This window comes from Panthera pardus, unplaced genomic scaffold (assembly GCF_024362965.1).
Source record: "Panthera pardus isolate Hobbes unplaced genomic scaffold, ASM2436296v1 HiC_scaffold_15, whole genome shotgun sequence".
NCBI classification, from domain to species: domain Eukaryota; kingdom Metazoa; phylum Chordata; class Mammalia; order Carnivora; family Felidae; genus Panthera; species Panthera pardus.
This window is the reverse complement of record NW_026526710.1, coordinates 8,861,430-8,874,767: the sequence shown is the minus strand read 5'-3', so window position 1 is coordinate 8,874,767 and position 13,338 is coordinate 8,861,430. Positions and strand designations below refer to the sequence as shown.

The 13,338-nt window shown below is 49.6% G+C and overlaps 1 long non-coding RNA gene across 1 annotated transcript in view; it reads right to left on the bottom strand.

The window, feature by feature from the left end:
* LOC109277576 (uncharacterized) overlaps positions 1-13,078 on the bottom strand; it is a 35,243-nt gene extending 22,165 nt beyond the window's left edge. Inside the window, exons 1-2 of the long non-coding RNA XR_008422135.1 lie at positions 13,003-13,078; positions 1,115-1,189 (exon numbers count right to left, since the gene is read on the bottom strand). This is a non-coding gene — a long non-coding RNA (uncharacterized LOC109277576). The remainder of the gene's footprint in view (positions 1-1,114; positions 1,190-13,002) is intronic.
* Positions 13,079-13,338: the final 260 nt, after the last annotated feature.

The following is a 13,338-nucleotide window of genomic DNA, read 5'->3' as shown; positions in this document are numbered from 1 at the left end:
TTGCGTCCAACCAATGGACAGAAAAAGAGAAGGCAGGGAAGACACATCTGCTTCTAGCCACTTGAGCCCAGAAGCGATGCCATCACTTGCATTGGTGAGAACCAGTCACATGACGCCATCTAGATGCAGGGCCCCTGGGAAACGTGGTCTCTGGCTGGGCAGCTCCTTCCCTGCCACAACTTTACACTATGGAAATAGCCAGCCATCTCTGCCTCAGTTCCCTGCCACTTCCCCCATCTAAGCCCCCATCATGTGTCACTTGGGTGACTGAAACAGTCCCCTTCTGGTCTCCCTGACTTCATTCCTATTGCTTCTCTAGTCTGTTCTTCACACAGCAGCCACAGAAGTGCTTCAAACCATATATCAGACCATCCATATCACCCCCCACACTCAGAATAAAACGCAAACCCTCACTGAGGCGTGCAAAGCTGGATTAGCCTGGTCCCTGTGACCTCTCGCACTTCATCTTCTTCTTCCCCCATCACTCGTGCTTCCTCCAGCAACCACCCTCATCACTGACCTGTTCTGTTATCTACACTTGGATCACCTTTCCAACCGGCTGATCTTCATCTTCCAAGACTCAGCTCAAACATTAGCCATTTCTTCACAGAGGACTTTTCAGTCCAAATGGGACCCTTCAGGGAAGGGCTAGTTGAGTATTTGTGTGGCTCCTTGTTTATGTCCTTTTCCCCACATAGGCTATCAGTTCCCAGAGGATAAGAGCAGTTACCTGTTCTCTTTCCTGCTGTGTCCCCAGCACCTAGCACATTGCCAGGTACATAGTACAGCCCAGTACATATTTGTTGAATGAATGGATGAATGATGAATGAATGAATGAATGAATGAATAACATGATGTCATTGACTCCCTGGCACAACTAATATGGCAGGCTCTATTACCATTCCCATTTCACAGATGAGAAGATAAGGCCCAGAGACAGGCAGTGGTTTTTCCTAAAGGCACACAGCAAGAAAGTGGAGAATCTACAGCTCAGAGCTCTTTCTAGCTGGGGCTCTCCTTAGCAATCCTATTTGGAGGTACTTGGTGAGACTTCTCTTTGTCTTCTCTCAGACCTCCATTCTCTTCCCACTTCCCAAGATCCTGGGAAACTCACCACTCCTTCCGATCTCCTCTGGATCCTAGGCAGGTACAGCTCATGACAGACACTCCTCCTGTATCCGTCAGGGCCCTGGCGAGAGAGGGATGCACACTCAAACTGTGTAATCAAAGAGAGACTAATGAAGAGTCTGTTTATGAAGGTGTGGTCATGGTCAAGAGAAACCAACAAGGTGCATACAGGAACCAGGACCATGGGGATCCTCACAGAGCAAGAGGAGGGAGCAGCCAGCAGAGTGAGCTGTGTGGGAAGAGCTGCCTTTAACAGAGGGACATAGCCACTGTTCCCCCAGCCCACAGGGAAGGACCCAGAATGGAATAAACCCACCCTCACTGTCCTCCCAACTCCCACTGTTCTGCCCATGCTTTCCACTGGCTGATTCCAACCAGAAGCTAGAGGCAAGGGGCTCTGCTGATTGGATCAGCCTACAGGGGAACCAAACAGAGATGCTGAAGTGGGGTGAATAGACCTGAAGGAGCCAACAGCAGCCCATGAGACTTTCAGGTTGGAACATAAGAGGTAGCGCCATCCATTAGGGTCTCTTTGGTTTCAGGCACCAAATGATTCTGGCAAAACTCTAGCAAAACCAAGAACGTACTGGAGGGATTCAGGTAACTCTAAGATTTCAAGAAAAAGCTGAAAAGCTGACCCTCAGGGGTAGGAACCCACACTCCAGGACTGTATCTGAAGGGGGAGGGGAGCTCCCCAAAGAAAATTGAGGCGCAATTGCCAGAAGAAAGGATGCAAGGGCCGGGCCCACACAAATGAATGAATGAATGAATGAATGAATGAATGAATAAAAATAAAAACAAGAGATGTCCTCACAAGACTCACTGCTACCAAAAAGAAAATAAAACCAAGTCAGTTGAGAAGCTAATGTTTCATCAAACCTCAGAAGGATCACTCATTGGTGCTCAATCAACATTTGCAAGTTGGAAGAATAAATGAACCAAGGAATGCTAAAGAATGTGGGCTTTACCCAGAGGGCATTGGAGATGTTGAGGTGTTTCCAGCTCAGGAGGTGGCATGGTCAGATTTGCATTTTGGAAAGGTGTCTCTGATCTGCATGGGGAGACTGGACTACAGTGGGCAGGGAAGCCGTAGATGGGATGCCCTAGATGAGGAAAATGGCAGCTCAGACTGGAGAGCGGTCATACAGAAGGAAAGATAGAGTCTGAGGGTTGGGGCACATTCGGAGCCTTTGAGACTATAAACCTGTGGCAGTTGATCAAGCTGCTAAATAAATGCAGCTTAGAGCCCCATCAATGGGCCTGGATGGGGCAGCTGCAGCCTTGGTGAGGTGATGAGGAGCACTTGATGTGAGCAGCTACAGCTACTGATATGCTAGTAGCTTGTCAGATGCTATAGTCACCTCTAACCCCCCATAGCTGTGGACTCCCCAGGCCCATGCCATGAACCAATATGAATATCCCTCTATCTCCCAAGATGATGGAGACCCAGTCACTGGCCCCCAGGATCTTCTGTTCTGTTGGGCAGAGGGAGAAGGGCACAAGGATAACCTTGCCACCCAAAGAAGGACTAGGGGATCACCCAGAATCATCTGGCAGGTGCCCACGCTCTGCTTACAGATTTCCGGGAAGTATGGTGCAGCCCAGAATTGAACTCTGGCTGCAGACACATGACCTGCTTCCTGCTGAATACTGAGCCACACAAAATTAGGCAAGGGGCTAATTCTGCATTGGACAAAATGCAGCCTCCAAGGGGTTCCAGAATGTGCCATCACTTCTGGGTCTTTGCATGTTTCTGGAGTTCCTCCCCCTTCCCCTGCTCCCCTCCTCCCTTCCCTGGGCCAACTCCAATCTTCGCCAGACTTCGGCTTGGAAGTTACACCCACGGAATAGGAGTTTCTTTGTCCCAGGCTGGGTAGGCCTCCTTCCAGCTCCCACCACCACCTCCCATTATTGCCCACGATACCCTGCCTTGTCATTGTGTGACCTTGAGCAGTTCCTTAGCCTTCTCTGAGCCTCCCTTTCCTCACCCCTGGAAAACAAGGTCATAATAGTAGCCTCCTAACAGAGTCTTTATGAGCCTTAAATGGCGTGGCTCTTATAATGCATCTAGGAAGGTACATAGAGCAGAGCAAGCAGACAGTCAGTGTTAGCTGTCACTGGCCTCAGCCACTTCTCGGTCAGGAGACTTACTGCAGAATCTGCTACAGACCTTTGCTTTCCAGAGGCAGAGGATTTTCCCAAGACCTCAGATGGCTCCTCATTGATTCTGGCAAGACTCCTACTAGTATTGATCAAATATCATGGCTGCCTTCGTCTCAAGGGTATTCGTTGGCCCAAGAACTGTGTGCATGGGGACCTAACAGATTTCTGAACAAAATCGTGGATACCTTTCTTGTGGCATCACCTCAGACAGGGTTAGCAGTCCTTGAAGGGCTTGGAAAAGCCTTCTTTTATATACTGAATGATGAGGTTTCAGAGGGATGGTGGGGTCTGGAGCCAACCACCAAGAAAGAATACTTGAGATGTCTTTGGTGCCAAAAGGGTGATTTTATTAAAGCATGGGGACAGGACCTGTGGACAGAAAGAGCTGCACTGGGGTTGTGAAAAGTGTCCTGTTATATAGTATGGAGCTGGTGGAGGTAAAGCCAAGAGGAAGTTTCTTTAAAAAAATTTTTTTTTAATGTTTGTTTATTTTTGAAAGGGGGGGAGGGAGTGGGGGAGGAGCAGAGAGAGAGGGAGACACAGAATTTGAAGCAGGCTCCAGGCTCTGGGCCGGCAGCACAGAGCCTGACTCGGGGCTCGAACTCACAAACTGGGAGATCATGTCCTGAGCCTGAGATCGTGACCTGAGCTGAAGTCAACCGACTGAGCCACCCAGGAGCCCCAAGAGGAAGTTTCTTAAAGGGATTTCCATATGCTAAAGAAGACTCACAGGAGGCCTAGTTATTGTCAAGCTAAGGTTGTTTTTCCCTCCAGCAAAGTATTATCATTAAGACAGTAGAGAGTTCCTGGAGATTAGGCTATTGATAAGATTGCTTTTTTTTTTTTAATTTACTAAGATATTTGTAAACTGATGGAGACTCAGTGTCTCGAATGACTGTGATCTCGTACCAGTTAACCATTTGTTTTCCCCTTTCCTTTGTTCTTGGGGCAGCCAGGAGTGCCTGAGGGATGTCACACACCTATCCCCCTTGTTGGTGGGGGAGGGTGGCGTGTGCCTGGCAAGTATGCTTCCTTGGCCCTGAGCTTGCTTTATGCTCCCTCATCACTGAAGATGCTATCCTCTTCTGTGCTATTATTCATTGGTTACATAACTAAAGGTTTTACTTCCTGTATTCATCAGCCCTTTAATGAGCACCAACTGTATGCACATCCTCCAAGAGATCTTTTCTGCCACCTTACCTACAATTACCCCCAGCCCAGTCCCCTCTCTGCCCCTTGCCCTGTTTTTGTCATAGTATTTATCCCAGTCTGACGTCGTATTACTTGTTTCTTTGTGGATTTGTATGTTGTTTATGTCTTTACTTATTTTGTGGTCGGTCTCCCAGACCAGAGTGTCAGCTTCTTGAGGGCCAAGACTGACTCTGCTTTGCTCACTCTTATGTCCCCACAGCCTAGAACACACAGTTAGTGCTCACTGAATATTTATCAGATGAACACATGCTAAGCACTGGGCCAGGGATTTTGCAAGAGGGAAAAAATTTGAACAATAAGATGTGGATTCTGGCTTCAAAATGCTTATTCATGGGGTGGTCAAGAAAAAACAATTACAGTTCTGGACAGAACTTGGGTGTATTCTGAGAGAGAGAGAGAGAGACAGAGAGAGACAGAGAGAAAGAGAGACCTTACCATTCCCCTAGGGCAAGTGAAGAGAGATGGGTAAGAGACTCCTATACTGACCACAGTTAATTCTTCACTGTCTGTTTCCTCTCCTGGCCTAACTACAGATTCTAAATGGACAGCAGGGACAATGTCTGTCTGGTTAATCATTAATCCAGGCACAGGATGGAATGTGACACATAGTCGCTCAGTCAATGTCTTCTTTTAGTTTTAGTTGGGAGATTGAGACTAGGGTTGGAATGCAAGGGATTTCTTTGGGAGGTGATCCCAGAAAAATATGTGTTATCATGCAAGTTACCACGGTGGGAAATCAGAGCTGAATCCCGCAGGGGAGTCTTAGGAACCAGTGTAGACCACACATCTCAGAGTTACCTTACTCAAGGGGACTTATGTCCCAACTCCTGTCAGGCAGTGGTTGAAAGCACTCTAAGGCGGGAGGGAGGCGGGGAGAGTATGCTAATCCCCACCCCCCCCCCCACTCCGACATTTCTTCTGCAAAAGAGGAAAGGTGCTTCAAGCTAGAGTTTGGATCAGTATGTGTGAGAATTGTAGATGCCAAGAAGATACAGGTGGGGCACTGCTGGAAGGTGCTACAGTAATTGTTTATTGAATGAATCAATAATGGACGTTGGTTGGGTGCCTACTACATGCCAGGTGCCTTGTAGCTATTTATTAATATGATTTTCAAAGCTTTTGAAAGACAGGTAGATACTGGGGCTCAGAGAGGCTAGGTAACTTGCTCAAGGTTGCACAGCAAGCAAGAGGCAGAGCTTAGATTTGGCCCTGTCTTGTCTGGTTCCATGCCCATTCTCTTTCTTTCATAATGTCAGCTGGTGGGATACTCTGGGCTAGAAAATACCAATGTGGATACTCTGGGCTAGAAAATTCAAGAAGGGTCACTGTTTGTCTCATTCATCTTGTTTATCTGTCTTCTTTTTGGCTCCAGGTGTGGGCCAGCCCAGCCTTGTCCCAAGCTTCAGCCAATGAACCCCCTTGCCCTGAGGTCACTATAACCCTCCAGGGCTTCACTTCAACCAAAATTCCCCCCTTAAGATTGGTGGGCTTTGGAGTCCAATAGATCTGGGTTCAAATTCCGGAGCTGCCACTACTTAGTTATGTGTCCTTGAGCAAGTCATTCTACCTCTCTGTGCCTCTGTTTCTCCCCAAAGAAGGTCAATGATACCCAGCTGCAAGGTGGCTGTGAAGATTAAGGATTAGCATGGCCCATAGTAAGTGCTCAAGAAATGGTAACCATGGCGATCTCCAAGAAGTGATGCTTACTTATTTGTCACTTGCTACCCTACCTTGCTGTACCCTGAGCTGCTTCCTTTACCCACTTCCTCCTCAGTATCAGCAACCAACATGTAGGGGTTTCATTGCACAGACCCTGGAGCCAGTCTTCCTGGGTTCAAATCCTGGCTCCTCCACTTACCAAGTGAGCAAGAGGTAAGGTGTAGGAAGTGCCCGCCATGTTATGAGTGCTCACATGCTACTACGTGTCTATCCAAGTATTTACCACCATCATACTTCTTGTTATTATCATTAATATTATCTAAAAGTCCTGTGAGTCAGCAAAATACTATTAAACACCTACTATGTGCCAAACACTAGGTGGAGCGCTGGGGCCCAAGACATGAAGAAAACAGGATCCCTGCCCCCAAGGAGCACTGGATCAGATGGAGACGCAGAGCCAGAGGACAATGAATACAGAGCAAACTGATCAGCACTGGGACAGTGGGAGGGCCAGAAGAGCATTGACATCACATCCAGTGAAAGGCCAAAGCGTCCAGACCCTTCCCTGTGGACCCCCAGACACAGCTTTCTCTGAACACCCTGCTATCCCCTCTGTCCATACTTCTCACTTGGCTCCAAAGCTCCCACTTCCTGCCCTACAGCATGGCTAAAGCTCTTGATGAGTCTTTATGCTTCTCCTTGGCAACCCAGCTGTAAGCCTTTCAAGGCCAGGGCAGTATCTTAAGTTTCTTTTCTATGCCATGAAGTAGCCAACACACAACACTGCCACGGTTTTATGGATGCTGGCAGGAGACATGAGACTCCTGGGTCAGAGACATGGGATTTTATTACTCCTAGCAATAGTAGTAACCAGGGTATCACCATTTGTGTCAGTAGCCCAAACCCCAGTTCCCACAGGGCAACACAAAGAGGACCAGGTGTTGTGGTCTGGACTACAGGAGAGGAATCTCAAATTTAGAGAAACTGAATTATTTATAATTGGAGTAAGCAAACCTGCCCTTTCCTCTTGAGGGAGTCAGTGTCTTTTTTTTTTATTTTTTAATGTTTATTTTTGAGGGAGGAGGGTCAGAGACAGAGGGAGACATAGAATCGGAAGCAGGTTCCAGGCTCTGAGCTGTCAGCACAGAGCCCGACATGGGGCTCAAACCCATGAACCATGAGATCATGACCTTTGCCAAAGTCAGAAGCTCAACTGACTGAGCCACCCAGGCACCCTGGGAGTCAGTATCTTTATTATACAGGACAGTAGGCATGCCTGCCTTTTGCTCTGAAGGGAGATACTATTTCCATTTTTCAAAACTGTTATACAAACATCTTGAAAAGAGAGTCTGGAAAAAAGGCAATCAGTGCCTCTTCTGGCAAGACTTGCAGAAATGAATAAGATAGGTGGTCTCCCAACAAATATAGATGGATGGATGGATGGATGGATGGATGGATGGATGGATGGATTGGAGGATGGATGGATGGATGGATGGATGGATGGATGGATGGATTGGAGGATGGATGGATGGATGGATGGATCAGTGGATGGATGGATGGATGGATGGATGGATGGATGGATGGATGGGTAGATGGATGGGTGGATGGATTGGTGGATGGATGGATGGATGGATGGATGGATGAATGGATGGATGGATGGATGGGTAGATAGATGGGTAGATGGATTGGTGGATGGATGGATGGATAGATGGATGGATGGACAGTTGGATGGATAGATGGATGGATGGATGGATGAGGTTGGGTGGGTGGGTAAGTGGGTGGATAGATGGGCATGAGGATTAAAAATTGTGATGCTTTTTAAGCTTTATTCCTAGCAGGCATAAGCACTTCAGGGCTTCCTTGGAGGAGGATACGGTAGTCAGGGATCTTGCCTCCTCCCCAGTGATTTCTCAGGAATTCCTCCTTCACTTATTTTATATATTGGCTTCTGCCTACAATTCCATTTGGAAATTTAAAATATATGTATTATCACAGCTAAAACAAGTTTGGAAATCATTGGTGTAGAAAAGTAATTCTCAAACTTAAAAATGTGTCAGGATCACTGCAGGTTTGTTGAGACTCAGATTGCCAGACCCCACCCCCAGAGCTGCCGATTGAGGACCACTTTTGCAGAGAAACTGTCCTGATTCTTCCATGCAAGAGAATTCAGTTTTTGAGTGCCTGGGATGTACTAGCAAACTGCGAGGCATATTGAAGTCCATACAAATGGATTCAGGCATGGCTCATACTTCTCAGAGATCTTCTAATCTTGAAACAGAGACAAGAACCCCCTACATATTAATAATAACAATAACAATAATAATAATAATAGGAGAAGGAGCTCTCACTGTCTGAGCATGTTCTATGTGCCAAAGACCATGCAAAGGGCTTCACATGCATTATCTCAGTTAATCAGCACAATTCTGGGAGGTAGGGACTGTCATCACCCCCATTTTGACAGATGAGAAAGCTGAGGTACGGAAAGGGTAATTAACTTGCCTAAGGTCACAGAGCTAGGAAGTGGCAAATCCCAGGACTAACTCCAAAGCTTTTAAATCACACCATATCCTTGCACACTCCCCTCTTCCACACAATTAGAGTATAAGACAGTTTGCCTGAGTGTCAGATTAAATCAATCAAATGCCAAAATATATGAAGCTAATGGAGCTCTAGGCTGTCAGGCTGAGAGGAAGAAAGTGGGTTCTCTCATTAAGGCTTTAAAAGACAGGGTAAGGCCAGCAGAATCGCTTTCTGGGGTTCAGGGCGGTGTAGACCGCAAACCATGGCAGGCTAGCAGGCTGGACTGTGAACTTGTCTGACTTCCTCATTGTACAAAGTCCTTCAGGAGCCAGGAATCCTGCCTAGGGGTTTTGGTTGCCCCAGCCCCTGGCACAGTGCCTGGTACGTAGCCCACCAAAAAAGAGGAGACAGCGGATGATTAAATGGACACTAGAAGACGCCATGAGAGTTCCCACACCAGTCGTTCTCAAGTTTGTTTTTCGAATGAAACCTGGTCTCTCAGACTCACAAAGAACAGACCAGCTCAGAATGGAGGGGGAGATAACGGGGTTCAGGGTACCCTTCCCCGCCCTTCTTCCTCCACCTACACAAGACACTGCTGCAGGACCCAAGGGAGTCCTAGAACAGAGAAGAAAGCTATGCTCCAGTCCTACCCCCTTAATTTTATAGATGGGAAAACTGAGACCCAGAGAGGGGAGGGGCCTTGCCCAAGTGTCGCACTGTGAATGGAGGACAGAGTCAGATGAGAAGTCAAACACGTTGGCCCCAGGTTGGTAGTTTCCAGAACACTGAGCTGGCATTTCCATCTGCTCCTGTCTCTACCACCTCCCCATTACCCTCCCCCAGGGATTGGTCTCAGAAGTTTCCTAACTCTTAGAAATAAGTCCAAGTGTGTCATCTTTTCTATGCATATCTCTGGTATGGGGGAGGGGGGGAGGAACAGAATTGCTAGATGGCTGCTCTGATGGGGGGAGGGAGCCGGCATTGCTGCTGAGAAGCTGTGTCACTGAACTCCAAGTATTTGCAAGTGGAGGTTGAGGATCCAGCCCAGGTCACTGGGGTGGCCTCGCTGGCATGGAATGGCCAACCTGGGACCAGAAGACTGCCTGCCTCAGTTTCCCCTGAGGAGTTGGCTAAAAATTTAGCCTCTTGAATCCTCTTCTCCCCCCTCCAAGACCTACAGATCCGATATCTATGGAGGCGCGGTCCAGGAACTGGTGGTCTTCTCAGGTAATTCTCATGCACCTGGCAGTTTAAGGACCACTGCTTTATGTTCCTTTTTTTTTTTTAAAGTTTGTTTCTTTATTTTGAGAGAGAGAGCATGCAAGCAGGGGAGGGGCAGAGAGAGAGGGAGAGAGGGAAGTCCATACAGGTCCCATGCTGTCAGCATGGAGCCCGATGTGGGGCTTGAACTCACAAACCGTGAGATCATGACTTGAGCCGACACGTAGAGTCGCATGCTTCATTGACTGAGTCACCCGGATGCCCCTGGGACCACTGCTTTATGTTCTGATTAAGACCTGCCTTGCACTCAAACATCGACACCGCCAGGTGCTGAAATCCATTCCCTTGGTCAGAATTCCGATGGCTGACTTTGAATGTGAATGCCTTTAGGTGGACCCTGCACTCCAGTTAGCCACAGGTCCTACCGCTCCCTGATGTCTCAGGGCCAGCCCACCTCATCTGTTCCCTGGAGGCACTGGCTTCCCCAGGTCTTTGCCTTCAAAATGCAAATACTTTGATTCCCATTCACACCCCCGTGTGACAGGCTATCAAACACTCCAGGGTTTGGAGGAGCCTGAGATATGGCACCTCGGGTTGAGACGGGGGAGTACAGGAGGGGGTCCTGTATTGGGGGTGCAGGGGAGAACAAAAGGACTAAATAAGGCTCCTTTTGAGTTTTCAGTTCATTCTCTGGGGTGCTCAAGACGCCCACACTCTAATGCCCCCACCTTCACATCCTTTTTGGTGTCTCCACTATGGACAGACACTGCAAGACTGAATGGCAGCCAGGTCAGCCATTCAGGTCAGCTCAGCGTAAAGGGGGCCCAGGCCCGGAGGTCCCCAAATCTGAGTGAACAGAAGCAGAACGTACCTGAAGAGTCTCAGGAAAACAGGAAGGCTATAGTGAAGGTTTAGCGCCATCTGTCGGTCATCCGGGGAACTGCCTCTGCCGAAACGGCTGCGTAGAGCAAAGGGCAGCTGCAAACTTGCCGGGGCGGGGTTTCCCGGGCAAGAAGTTGCCTCCATTTTGCCGATTAAAGCACCTGAAAGACCATTGGTTCATTTTCTCCTGATCTTTCCAAGGTTTTAGACTCTTTTAAAAAAGCTACTCAATACTGAAAACCCTCTACCCCAGAAAAGCACACTTGGGCTTGATTTTGTGTATACTTCCAGGAACGATCTTCTGGTTCAGATCACTCTTCTGAGACTGAGAGATTCCAAGGGGTTTGTCCAAGCGCCCACAGCCCATTAGTGACAGAACCAGGTCTGGAGGCCAGATGTTCCAGCTTCAAATCTAGTGTTTCCTAGGCCCAGGCAGCCTCTTTAAGCCTTAAAGGGCTCCTCCCTCTTTCTTCTCTGCAGGAGTCCTATGAATGAATGTCTACCAGGGGTGTTTGACCAGTCAGTAGCCGTCCTGGGGACTGTGGCACCCCCACCCCTCGCAGGAGTTCTAGGCACTCGAACAACCTCTTTCCCTGCTCCCTGGCCCTGCTGGCCTGCCCTCCCACAGATGCCCTAGTGCCACAAAGGTGACCCACCCCTCTTAGGGGCACCAGAACCAGCATCTCGAGCTGGGAGCCAGGACAAGGATCTTATAGGCCACTAACAGGCTGTTGCTCTTGGATCAATCACCAAACCTCCCTGGACTTTGGCCTCCCCCTGTGTAAAATGCCACGGCTGGGGACAGCCATCTCTAGGGCCCTTCCACGGGCTGCCCCTCCCACTCTGTGCAAGACTGACCCACAGGCATGATCCTTCATAAGCATATCTAAGTGACTTCCCAAGCCAGGCACCCAGGGACAGGGTCTAATTCTCTTCCGGAATTAGAGGACCTGCGTGGGTGGGCGGGGGGGAGGACAACTTAAGGGAAGGGGCATCTGTGTGCAGTGGGAGCAGAGAGAGGACACAGAGGAGGCGCCCCCGGGTCTTTCAATAGTCCCTGTGGGTCTCCACCTCAGGACAGAGAGGCCAACCAAGGGGCATTGCTGGCGAATGGAGGGGTGGTGGGGGACAGGGAGTGGCTGGGAGGGGCACAGCCTTTGGTATACAGTTGGTGGCTAATTAGGGAGCTATTGCCATTTCATGGCAGGACCCCAGGAAGCTCTTCAGTCATTGATTCAACAAACATCAATTTGGTTTCTGTTTGGAGCAGAAGCTTTCCAACTTGAGCGTGGACCAGCCCCTTCTGGAGAACCTGCATGAAACACAGCTCGCTGGGCCCCCACCTCGGTGTCTGCTTCAGCAGGTGTGGGGCAGGGCCCAGGAACTGGTAACTAAGTTCTAAGGGGATGCTGAGGCCTCTGGCCCAGGGAACATGCTTTGAGAAGCACTGACTTTGAGTGACAGATGAGACAGACCCTTGCTACCCTTGCGGGGCTCTTAGCAGCCCAGCAGGAACCCAGCAAATATCCTAAAGTGGGTTTCCTCAAGAAAAGGCAAGCGCAGGGCATTAGGGGAGCCCAGAGCAGGAGCCTTCCCGGAAGAGGGGGTGTTTATGCTGAATCCCGAAGGCTAAGTAGAAGTGGCTCAGCAAAGAAGCAGAAGGGGGAAGTTTTTGTTAAACACTTACTTAGAATGTGCCAGAACCCCTCTCATATTCCTCATCTAGTCTTCCCAGTCAATGGGAGGGAGGCAGGATTGACCCCACTTTACAGATGAGGAGGCCGAGGCTCAGAGAAGCAGAGGACTGGCCCAAGATCACGCAGCGAGAAAGCAGTCCCAGTCGGCCTGTGCATAGGACACCTCCCCAGCTGCTGCACCCCCGCCCCGTGCTGCTTCCCACCCCCCTCCCCTCTCCTGGGGGGGCTGCCACCCACATGCAGCTGCTGCCCGGCCTGCCGCTGACCAGCCGCGCTCTGCCGCTCTCCCCACCCCCACCCAAGCCCTTCAAGTGTTTTCGCTGCTGGGTGAATTCAACAGATGCCTTTCGATCGCGGCCTATTAAATTAGCCCCTCTCTGCAGCCAAAAGAAGATAATTATGTTTTCATTAGCCCTGGATAATGTATTACCCCCTCAGTGGCAGCCACATCAGCCAACCTCCTCCTTCCCCCTCCTCCCCTTGGTCCCGCTGGAGCACTGTGCTCCCCTGGGCTCACCTCTAAGCTGCTGGGTGGGGACTGGTTCGGGCCCAGGGTGGCAGAGAGGGGGGACAGGGGGCAGCCTCCTTTCGGCCGGCAGAGGCCTTTTACACACCCACCATCCACACGGGGATTGAGGGTGTGGGCCCCAGAGAAGCTCCAAGAATAATTGTTCTCATGGTGACCATTTATGGAGAGCTTGCTCTGAGCTGACCCCTGGGTGTGTCATAGCTGCTTGACTCCTACAGCAGTTGGGGAGAAGGGTGGCTTTACCGACATCCCCCCCCCCCCCGCCCCGTTTTAAACACCACGGGGGTCCTGTTGGAATCAGCTTAGAGTGAATGCCCAAGCAGC